The following is a 12,307-nucleotide window of genomic DNA, read 5'->3' as shown; positions in this document are numbered from 1 at the left end:
ATATATATATATATATATATATATATATATATATGTATATATACATGTACATATAAATACTCGTCGACGTCGCACTTCCCCGCTTGCTGGCTGCTGCACGCTCGATTCGTGTACTGACAGGCGAACTTCCAATGCTCGGATGTTGTATCCCCGTCGACGTCCACGGTGGAACGTTTTCAAGAGGATCATGTAGTGAACGAGGTAAAAAAAAAAAAAAAAAAAATGACACTTCAGTGCGAATTTTTAAGCTAGCGAGCTGCCCGCGCCGCCGTCGAGAGACCAACCTCTCGCGTTTAACGTTTCGCGTACAGTGTGCGATCAAGTATGCACGCCCGACTGTTAAAACACATTACGGTGTGAGTGAGGAGTAGGTAGTACGTGTAATGAGTCATTTGACAACCAGCTGATGTATATTTCTTGTGAAAAAGAAGCAAGAACTAAAAATCAGAGAAAATTCGATTTTCGCCAAATTTTGCCAAATCATACGTTTCGTTTATATTTCGCGCTGGGTGTAGAAAAAAAAATTTAGTAAGAGAGTAATCTCAGAGATCTGATATTTCCTAAAGAAAAAGGTTCCTAAACACGGTTTGAGTAAAATTGAATATCGTAAAAACTCAAGCCTCAATTGTCGTTAAGTTTAGTCTATCAAAATTAGAGATTTTTTTTTTTATTTTTATAATATATTTGACACAGCATGGTTCTTTCAATTTTTATATGTATTCAAAATAAAGTTACTGTTCTCACCGTTCAACATTACGCACCGTCTTGTACCGCAAAGAAAAAAAAAACAACGTCTGCGTGAGCGAGAAGAGAAATCAGTGCAACGTAAATGCGATTGGCCGTAATAGTGGTAAAATTTTTAAAATTTGTACGCGAGTAAAAACAGCAGCTTAGTAATTGCAGAGAACCCAATGCCCTGTGTAAAATGTTCAGTAATCGAGATAAGAAAAGAAAATTAACGATGATTAGGTATCGCGCACGTTTATCTTGTGTTGCACTTGTGTCGCGGAATTTTATATATATATATATATATTGACACACGTTCGGTCGTATCTAATGTTTGAAGAGAAACGTGAGGGCAGTGTCCTGGGTTAAAGCTAACGAGATCGCAAATCGCGGAAGGTCACAGTCGTGTGCCGGCCCATTCTGTCATCGTTGCGCGCGCCTTCGCGACCTCGGCTTTGAACTCCTGTTCGTTCTAACAGTGACACGCGGTTTGCGGTTCATAAGCAGTTCCGTTAATTGATAGTTTTCTCGAATGAATCTTAACTACATTCCGTAGTGTTTGCGTTTTGCAATTGCGCGCGAGTGCGAGAATTTCGCGTCGGAAAATCGTTGTTGGTTTCTTCATTTTTAGAATCGATACAAGTACGTGGAATGATAGTCTTATACAGAGTTTACAAAATTATCGCCAATCTGTATGTAAATTTTTTTATTTTTTAAATCTATATAATTTCCTGGCTACAATTTATAAGAAATGCAAAATTTCACTCATTGTCAGTCTCTCGTATACAGATTTAAACGGTCAAGAAACCTTCGATTTAATTTCCCTTTTACTGATGCCGTGTTCTCCACGAATTTGTATTTTTCGCATTTTCATCAAAAAAGCGTTAAATTGTCGCGACTTCGCCACCATTTTGTCGCGTTCTTAGGCTTTTCGTTTGGGCGGGGCCCTTTTTGACCGCCACCGTTGAGGATTTTTCCGGCGCGTTCAATGGGCCCGAAAGAGACCTTCCTTCGTACCGATCTTTTCCCCCTTTCCCCCCTTTTCTTCCGTCCTTTCACATCGTACATGCGAATGCATGATGTCTCACGCTTTCGTCGAGTTTTTCCAGTTCTTACATTTGGATTTTACATTCGTTTTTTTTTTTTTTTTTTTTTTTAACGTCCGAATTATGCGGTGCAGATGCGTTTGCTGTTATAACAACGGAGTGCAGACATGTCTGGAAACCAGTCGAATGCACGACCCTTTCCCTATGAGAGTTTTTCTTCATCGCATGGCATACACATACACGCGCGCGCCGGTTCACCATTGGCCGGGACCCAAATGAGAATTTTTCCGACACGACCGTTTGGCCCTGCCCCCTTCGCCGAGCGTTTCCTTTCCAAATGGCGGATGCACGATGCACCGCACCGCAACGCAACGCCTGTGCGCGACGCAACGGGCGCTTTTATTTGACCCTGAATTTCCAGTCGTATTTTTTCCACATGCACAATCCTCGAGTCACAAAGAAAAGAAAGATGTAAGAAAACGAATAATAAAATATAGTATGCAGTTTTTTAATTAACAACCGGTAATGTATCCCACGATGTTATACCGTTGTTGAATTGTAACGTATTTGTGGACTGACTTTGACAGTGTTATATTTCGCGTAAAGATTTGATTATTTCAATTTTGATTTAATCTTACATGAAACTTTCGTGACACATAAATTGACGCTGTGTTTCGGCGGTTCTTTCAAAAATATAATGTAACTTATAGAGAAACAGAAGGTGTGTAAAACATTTCATAATTTACTGAATTAATCTATCTTTAACTGAAGATGATTTAAAACACAGTCGTAAATAGTTTTTTAGAAGAGTGAAGTATTAATAATTGTCTAATTATTCGCACAATATCTTGCAACCTCCTCTCTCTCTCTCTCTCTCTGTTGATATTTGCTCAGTTTATATAACAGATTCAAATTTAAATTATCATATCGAACTCCAGGATAACTTCTGTTATTTCATCAAAGTTTTTTAATTATTTAGTTTCATTGAAAAAGCAGAAACAAAATAATTACAGAGCTAAAGAATGCGCGATTTTGTGAAAACTCATGTATTGTAAAATAATTTTTTATTGTAATATTTCGGAATTAGTATATTTTTACATACTGTGTAATAAGAGAAACTCGTTTGATGTTTATTAGAAAAAGTGTTCTTTCTCATATATATGAAAATTTTCTGATATACTTTTTCATAATTGTTTACCTAAGAGATTGCACATTTTTTTTTAGTGAAAATTATGTTAGCCTTTGACTGTCACAACACATTTGTTCTTATTTATATATCAAATTAAAAATTACATTTAGATCAAACTTCCGTGTTAAAATTAAAATAGTGTTTAATTATGAAAATATACACGTGTCTTTCTTATTGTTATCTCTACAAGTTAGAAATTATAGTTATAGTATCTATAGTTACTCTAATATCAAGGTTTTGCTAAAGAAAAGTCAGCCGGTCAAACAGGTCGTGCAATCTGTCATTGAAATGACGTTCAGTGTTATTTTTTTTTTTTTTTTTTAGAGTTTGTATACACTTGCTCGTTCAATTATGATCTTTTTATATCTCGCGGAAATAAACGTCCCACGCTGTTTCATTGGCGCAGTCGGAATCCGCGTGTCGTGCGAAAGCCATTCGCCGTCTATGGGCTGTCTAGCCGAGGACGAGACAGACGGACGTGGGTACTCTATCCCCGTGGAAGTTCTCCGTACACACTCGCATATACGTGTGTGAACGTGCGTAGCGTATACGATGCGCGCTCGTCCATATACGTATGCTCGTGCGTGTGTGCCCCGTTCTGTGTATACCATTGTGCGTGATGCTCGATCGCGCAGGTGTGCGCGATATTCTTTCCACCGTACGTTGCGTACAAGCGCGAAAGAGCCGCGTTCCTCTGCTTAAAGTGCGTTTCCGCGAAATTAATGCAAGCAGAGTTCAACCTTCACCGCTTTCGCGCACCCTAAATACCCAATTAATCGTGTTTTACAGACATACATACGGAAATATGAAAGGAGACGTTATTTCTTATAAAAATAGATAAATAATTGATATCGCCCTTAGGTACATATAACGCACAATGTCTATTATATTATTAAATAAATTTTTTGTCACATGATTTTTTTTTTTTTGTAGAACTTTGCGTTACATCGAAGATCGTATCTGTGCGTTCCTCGAGCCGCAAATATTTCGCAAATATTCCCTACAGAATCTTTCTGTCACGGTTATTGGAATTCGAAAACTTTTGATAGGGCGCGAAATATATGCGTGTATACTTTCTTTCTTTCTCTCTGTTTCTCTCTTTCTCTCTCTTCGAATTTAGTCCATGTCCTTATGACAAAATTGCTTTCTTTCCACCCGGTTGTCTCATTGTAATATTCAATTCGCGCGCCTACACACACGGGCTTAATAATGATATATTATTTCGGTGGAACTGAAATAATTGAGGGGATAACTTACACGCCTTTACGCGTATATCCTTTTTTGTAAGAGGAGAATCTTAATAAACAAGGGGTTATCGTGGGACGTGGGAGTGTGTTGTATGTGTGTTTCCTCAGTTCGATCGGGGCAAAAGAGAGACTGAATATGTGTGTGAATGTGCGTCCACGTGTATGATGCGCGCGCACACATGTATTCGGGAGGGTAAGATCACCGGAGGCTGCTTCTTATTGTCTGCGCCTTGTCTACGCAACTTGTGTATCTTCCTTCCTTTCTTTTTTTCTTCACATAACTGTCATATAAATAAATCATCATCGATCGTGATTGTCATCGATTTGACTGAATCGATCACATAATCACACACGCCGGAGTGCAGTTACAGTTCTGTGTGTTCGCATTAGTTTTTTTAAGAATCTTCTTCATGGGCGTAATTATATATTCTTTGTTTCATAATATAAATAATACAAAAAATATTTGAAAAATATTTTTAAATATCGCTTTTTTAAATATCGCGAATATCCGTTTGTCGGATAAAAGCTCGCTGAACATTTATATTTGCACTTTACTGCAATTCACCAACTAATCATCCGTGGATTTTAATTGGGAACGGAAGGATCGGAAGAGAATTCGGATAACTCATTGCGTGCGTTCTTCTCTCTCTCCCTTTCTATTCTCTTCTCTTCCTCTCTCTTTTTCGTTCTCTCTCTCTCTCTCTCTCTCTCTCTTTCTCTCTCTCTTTCTGTCTTCTCTCTCTTCCCGATCGTCAACTTGCGCGCGCACACGTACGCGCTTTCGCGAATATATGCGCGTTGAGGGACGAAGGAGGAGAGGACAGACGAGACAGACAGAGAAGGAATGAGAAAGAGAGAAAGGAGAGAGAGATAGAGTCCCTTGCGTCCGCGGAGAGCTTCGGTGTCAACAGGTTTTATTTTTGCCCCGCGAAAAGGCCAAGGTCCTCTCTTGCCCCTACCGTGCGCGCACTCTCGGGGCCCTCCCTGCCCGGTTTCTAGCCTCCTGGTCTCTCTCTCTCTCTCTCTCTCTCTCTCTCTCTCTCTCGCAGTTTCTCCCAGTCTTGCAGCTTCTCCGGCCTTCCAGCTCCCGCCGGCTTCGCCGAGTGAGTCCCCTCCGACCGACGACGACGATGAGGATGACGAGGACGACGTCAGTTCCCGAGGGATGTTACGCCGAAGCTTTTGAATTGATGCTCTGTTCCCAAAACAAGTCGAAGCATCTCCGATCGGAGGTTTTCTTGGTATTCCTCAAGGAACATCGCGTGACGAGCTGTTGCCCCGCCATTCATCACGCTGATTTACTCCCGGCGACGACGAGAACGAGACGAACGACTACTTTCCTACGGTCTAGAACGAACGAAGACAAAGCAATTTGAGAGGTTTCTCTCGATAGTAAACTCGAAATTTAACTAACTACAGTAATCAAGAAAAGAAGCACGATCTATGTAGTCCTCGTGAAGACGCAATCTTGCGGTAAATCGAGCAGCGCATCGCGGTAAGTTACCAGGAGCGACGATAAATTCTCCAAAAGAAGAAGACGGAGACGAGAGAAGAAGAGTAGCCGGTGCTGTGGATGCAGCCGCAGCCTCCCTCCCGTACACATCGACGACGGCGCAACGTCGGCGGGGGTGGCACCGGTTGCGAAGGAAGCAGCCACCAAAGCGGACGAGAGAGGAAAGAGGGAAGAGAGGAGAGTGAACGATGGTGGGAGGGAGGGAGAGATGGAGGGAGGGAGCGAGTGCAGCGGCCTGACCGTCTATATTCCGCATGACTATAGGCAGTCCGGCTAGAGTCCGCACGCGTATAATGTATTCTCGAATATCGTGCACTCTCTCGTGATCGATATAAGCGCCGACGCGAGCCGGAGATGCACGAAGACCCTCCACCACCATCATCTCCTCCTCTTCCTCCTATTTCTCCTCCTCCTCCTCCTCCTCCTCCTCCTCCTCTTCCTCCTTCTCATCCTCTTTCCTCCACGGAGTGCTCTTCCCCGCCGCTGTTTTTTCGCGCGGAGTGCAACGCACGACGGATCACAACGCGCGAGAACTGCATTAGAGCGCTCTCTTTCTCTCTTTTTCTTTCTTTCTTTCTTTCTCTCTCTTTCTCTCTCTCTCTCTCTCTCTTTCTCTCTCTCGATTATCCGCGACAATGGAAAGCGGTGAAGGGGATGTCTCTAGTCAAGGCGGAGGGAGAGCTGCAAGAATGAATATATAATCTGTTGAAAGAATCATCTAAACTCTCTTGTATTAAAAGAGGATGGCGCACGGTGTGCACGCTTTTGTTCGATCCGAGCGATCAATGTAGCGGACTCTCGAATCACGATCCTTGGTCGACTTCGCTCGTCCGATGTATAATCGATCGATTCCCGACGACGCCCGTTTCGCGACTCGATTTTCGCGAGAATTGATCCTTTCCGGTTTTTTTTACTCCTCCGAAACAAATTGAAGTCTTACTGAATATTTTGAAATTGTACGATAAAACATGAATGCATCGTGTGTATGCACAACTGCGGCTTAATTAAAGTTCTTATTAACGCTCATTAACGCGTGTTAATTTTCGCGCGCATTTTGTTATCACAAAATGTTTTATCACAATTAAAAAGACATCAAGCTAGTCATCAAAACAAATATTAAACAATCTTATTATGTTATTGTATTATTCTTTGAAAAAAAAATGTAGAGAGATCATAGTTGCAGCAAATCTTTGTAACGCGATCTTACAATAAGTTAGGAAGGATCTTTCTGTAGGATCATATGCGATGCTCACCGGACGTATGATTATTTGCTTAAGAACTTTGTCGAAAGAGAAGTCAATCGCTTATACTGAAACTATCTTGTCTTCTGACGTACAAGTGTAATACGCCAGCTAGCAATGTTATCAAATATTTGCAGTTTGATTATTTCCATCGGAACGCGCGCTATATCCGTTTACTATAATATTGACATGAACGCTTTTAAAACTGAAATAGAACGTAGGCTATATTTATTTTTCCCTCGCTTGAGAATGGGATTTTATATAACTTTTCCAATCGTAACTACGTATATATATTTACGTTGATATCGCGTTGATCTTTTTTGTCACGAACTGTGGTTTAAAAGCCATAAAATTTCAAAACTATAAGTCAGATGTTGGTTCGTGAGAACGTGTAGCCAATCATTTTTGGGGCAAATAATTTGCTCGCGATTCTCACGCGAACGTTTTCTTTTCCTTTTCAAGAGCGAGGGAATGGGGGTACGAGGGAGGAAGAGGAAGTGTGCGGGAAGGACGCGCGCGAAGGAGAAGAGAAAATTGGTGGGGACGAGAGAGAGGTACCGGTGCACGTTCCAGAAAACTAGCCGCCATGTCAGACCCTGTCTCTTCCTCCGTTTCTTCTCCCCTAACGCCACCGCGCGCGCGCCACCGCCTATATGCACCGAGTCACCGCGAGATTTCGTCCGTTGCACTTTTCAAGCTCGCGCGTGAGCACGACGGGACGCGGTAGAAAGAGAAAAGAACGAAAAGAAATCACAGAGAGAGGTGCAACGAAGAAACGAGAGAAAAAGGGAGAGAGACTGGAGCCGTTTCGTTACGCGCGCGGGGGAAAATAAAATCGTTAAACGATGTACGCGTCTCGTAATGTCGCGAACGAGGGCCACAACGAGCGGTAACTCTCGGATTACGCGCGTTCAGACATTATTGTCGCGCGTTTTGTGCGAATTGACTTTCATTGTCTCGCTACCACATTGCAATACGAACGCATATTCATCGCATTCTGAAAACGTAGAATAACTCGGCGAATTTTTTCGTGCTCAAAGTAGTAGTTTTACATGTAAGGAAAAATCGGTCACCGAGATGATGTTGCGAGCACACACACAAACCCACCCTGAGAGAAAAACTCTCCCTGACTTCCTGATTGCGTTAATCGACAACAACGTTGTTCTCATCCCTGCATTGCTCGGGAACAAATTGAGGGACAGATAGTAATAATTAAGAGTTTCACGTTGACGATGCGATTCCGGGTGCAATCACGTCCGCGGAATGCACCCTTGTTCGACGTCATCGTTTCAGTTGCGGCGGCGACGACGACAACGACAGGATTTTCGATCACCGCGCGCCGGCTGATTTTCAAAGGCGACCTTAGGCGGGATAACGGGCTGTCTCCCACTCGTTGCAACGAGCTGGCAACGCCATTGGCAAACGGCAACGCTGCCTGTTCGATCGTAGAGGTGGGGTAAACGGGGAAGGTACATCGTGAGCGTGGGGAGTGGGGTGTAGTTTGTTCGTGTGTTCGGAATATTCGGTCTGTCCCTCGCGTTCTACGCCTTTGGCACTGAATTTCGCATCGTCGGGAAAGGGCTATATGACGGGGAGAGGAAGGGTCGTTAGGAGGGTGGTGAGGCAGCGGGAAAGAGAGAAAGAGAGATAGATAGATACGGAAGGCAGACCATGTGCGCGCGAGAGACGAAACTGCTCCGAATGCGTTTCTCTTCGGTTTCGCCTTCGCTTTTCCTTCGCGCCGAATTCGTTGCGTGCAAATGTCGCGATCCTGCTCTCTTCTCTGTGTGTGCGCGCGCGCGCCTACGCCTTTTCCTTCTCTCTTCCTCCGCGGAAAAGCAAATTCTCTTCCGTGTCACTGAACCCGCCGGCCGTCTGACCCCGTCGTTCGGTTTTTCCGCACGAGTCGTGCGCGCCCCGACCTCGTCCCTCGTCCGGATGTGGAATGAGTAACTCCCTCCCTCCTCGACCCCGTTCCACGCATCGCGAGTACCCCGTTGCGAATCAAATTGAGTCATCTCGGATGCAAAGATGTGCGAAATGTGCGATTAATCATTTTTCCTCTTAGTTGCTACTCAAGTTTTAGGCGTTATTGCACTTTTTTTAATAAACGCGTATTTTTTTTTAATCGTAAAATATCTACAAATATATATTTTAAATATATATTTACACATAATTGTGATATTTGTCTGTATTAATAATTGAACTTTCTAAACGAGGAACGTTCTCGATCTTTCCGATCGCTCACGGCACTGCAACCAATCCGTTGAACAATCGTCTGTGGGTCGACCTCGTTGCGCGAAGCTTCTCAGATCAAAACGAAAAAAAAAAACGAACACCTACGCCGTCCTCGAAAGGCCACCCCTGTCGAGGCCACGTCGGAGACTTTCGTCGAGCGTTCGAGATTATCGCGCTTCGCCGTCGTCGTCGGCGTCGCGACCGCGAGGAAGGCCTCGCGGGACATTGGCCTCGGCAAGAGCCAATAAAATCCCTCTCTCTGTATCGGGTAAGCGACACTCTCCCGCTCTTTCTGCTTTCGCTTTCCCCCTCTTCCTCACCTCGCACCTCCCCTACCCTTTAGCTTTCTCGCCCCCCTCCCCGTTCTTCCGAGGAAAAGCTGCGGAGGCTCGATGATGCGCCGACGACCCCCGTGACACGTTCAGAACACACGAGAATGCGCCGAATGCGAGCGTCAAGCGCAATCCGAGCCGCGTCGCCACGGACAAGGTGGATGGCTGGCTGGTTGGTTGGCTGGCTGGTTGGCTGGCTGGCTGGCTGGCTGGCTGGTTGGCTGCGCTTCTCTCTTTGCAACGAAGAGCGGCGCAGCGTGGCGCGCCACGACAGTTTCGCCAGTTCCTCTGTTCCTCACGATCGTCGCGTTTCTCTCATCTGTTGTAGCGGTGCAGTGGTGTTCGTTCATTCGCTCGTTTGTCTGTCCGTCCGTCCACCCATCCACCCGTCCGTCCGTCCGTCCGTCCGTCCATCCGTCCGTTCGTCTGTCTGTCCATCTGAATGCGCTGGGATATAACAGCGTACGGATGTGTAGCAGTGCTGTCATCCAATGTTGAGTATAGTTTCTTCTTTCGCGGTTCCGCGTGGTGACCGTTTCCCCCCTGCAAAGTTGCACTGAGAGCTCTCCGCGAAGATTGGCGAAGTGTGTCGACGTCGTCCGCCCGACAAATCGATGCCCCGCCGCGATATACGCGGTCGTGTGCATCGTGACTACCGACCGACCAGCCGGGCGATGTGCGCGGACGAGTTGAGTGCGAGTGTGAGTCTGCACAGTGAATGGCCGACGACAGTGTTGAGTGCACGCGACGTACGACGGTGAACAATGTCTCTTGTGCGTTCGCGTTGGCTGCATCGACGGCTATCCTTCGAGTTCTCTTTTTTTCCTCCCGAGTGCGAGTGAGATTGCAGCGTTCGCGGATTGTTGGCGCTCCGGAGGTTGCGAGCATATCCGCGCGACAGTGCGTGACAGTGAAATGTGCGCAATTAGAGGAGTACACATACGCATCGTTACACGGGTCGCGTACAGGAAGGAACAACGTCGATCGAGAATCAAGAAAACCGGGATAAAAAAGTGCGAGTAGAAGAGTAAGAGATGAGAGAGAGAGAAAGAGAGAAAGAGAGAGGAGTGTTTTTACGAGTATGACCGCTGAATTATTGATGGTGCTTGCGCTTTTCTCTTTTTCCATCTGTCCATCTGCCCGGCTAGTCTGGCCTTTTGCGATCGAAGTCATCGTTTAGCGCGACTGGCTAGCGTGCGCGTTTTTTCCCCTAATATTTCGCGAAAATCAGTTTTCACATTCGCGCCGATCGTCGTTTGTTCGAAGCGCAGCAACACTTCCTTCGATCCGGGACTGATCGGCGGAAATTGGAGTCTTCTCGCGTCTATTCTCGGAGCACGACGCACGTGGTGCACCGAATGACGCGCGTGGGTGGCCTTTCGAGGAAGAGTTTGCGAAACGCAAGGCTAGTTTCCAAAGAAGAAGTTTATGCTCGTTTATGCTCGTTCGTCGTCTTTTTCGGAACCACCTCCGAAAGATAGATCGCATTGCTTCAGGATTGATTCGATCAAGTCTCGGTCAGAAGATTTTTGCGTGTATTACGTGAGCCGGGCGCGTCCTTTCAAATTTTTTGCAAGTTTGGCACGACGCCAATATTAAAAAAAAAAAAATACATGATTTAAAAGAAAAATCGTAAATTGCGTAAGGGGATCGCTTAAAATGTACCACAGGCTACGTAAAGGCACAATGATTAATTATTTTTTTATAATGTTCTCTCACTTTTTTGAAGAAGTTTCGTTCATGAACATGTATTTGATGACCATAAGCTTTTTGTTTCGTCCAAAGAAAGATTTTTAACATCGTTCGTTTTCTTCTAACATTTGCATAGTTCGGAGTCTAATCGCATCAATAATTGTATCAATCACATTAATAATTGTATCGTTCTCGATTTAAAATCAAAATGGAAAAGGACTGGCTTGCGATTTAGCTCGGTTCTTCCATTGCGATTCGAGTACTCAAATTCGTTTCTTGAGCGTTAATTGTATAATCAAATACGTGCAAAATAAAGATACTTGTAAAACAGTTAAGAAAATATTTGTTCGTAAAATATATCGACAAGATTGACGAGTTCGATAAGTATGATGATAGGATATTTTTCGAGAAGTACTCGAGAAAGAGAGAGAGAGAGAGAGAGAGAGAGAGAGAGAGAGAGAGAGAGAGAGCGAGTGAGTGAGTGAGTGAGTGAGTTAGAGAGTTAGAGATGATGGATTCGATACCAATTTGGACTTCTGTTTCATCGTGTTTCTTGAATCGGTCTTTGTCTCGAGGAGGAGCACGGAAGGAAGGAAGTATTTTTCGCTGCGGAACGATAAAATTACCCTTAACCTCGGTGGATACATACGTCCGGGGTCAATGACACCGGTGTTGTCTCAGTTCCCCTCTCGCGCATGCGCACGGTTTTGACAGTTTCGCAAAGCAAAGAGGAATCCTAGGAGCGCATAGGAACACGTTGGTCAACGCGAAGCAATGCGCTGTTTTGCTCGTTAATACGCAACAATGACCGGTTTCCGGCCGGTGAACTTCTGGAAAGTGCAATTTTGCTGCTAGTGAATAATTCCTGACGTTCGCAAAAAGAGTGCTGGGAACGACATTTCCTGACGTTCAAAAAAAAGAAAGTGATCTTGAATCTCATTATTGTAAATGCAAAATGGAAGAGATCAAAGGTTAAAATTAAAAAGAAGATTAAGATTAAAAGAGGGAGAAAAAAATAAATAAAGATCAATTGAACTTTTGGAAGCTATAAAAATAGTCGTTAATACACTAAAATAAAACTCA

The sequence above is a fragment of the Pseudomyrmex gracilis genome, unplaced genomic scaffold (assembly GCF_002006095.1).
Source record: "Pseudomyrmex gracilis isolate BER0280 unplaced genomic scaffold, ASM200609v1 scaffold_120, whole genome shotgun sequence".
In the NCBI taxonomy this organism is placed as follows: Eukaryota; Metazoa; Arthropoda; class Insecta; order Hymenoptera; family Formicidae; genus Pseudomyrmex; species Pseudomyrmex gracilis.
This window is presented reverse-complemented; position numbering follows the sequence as displayed.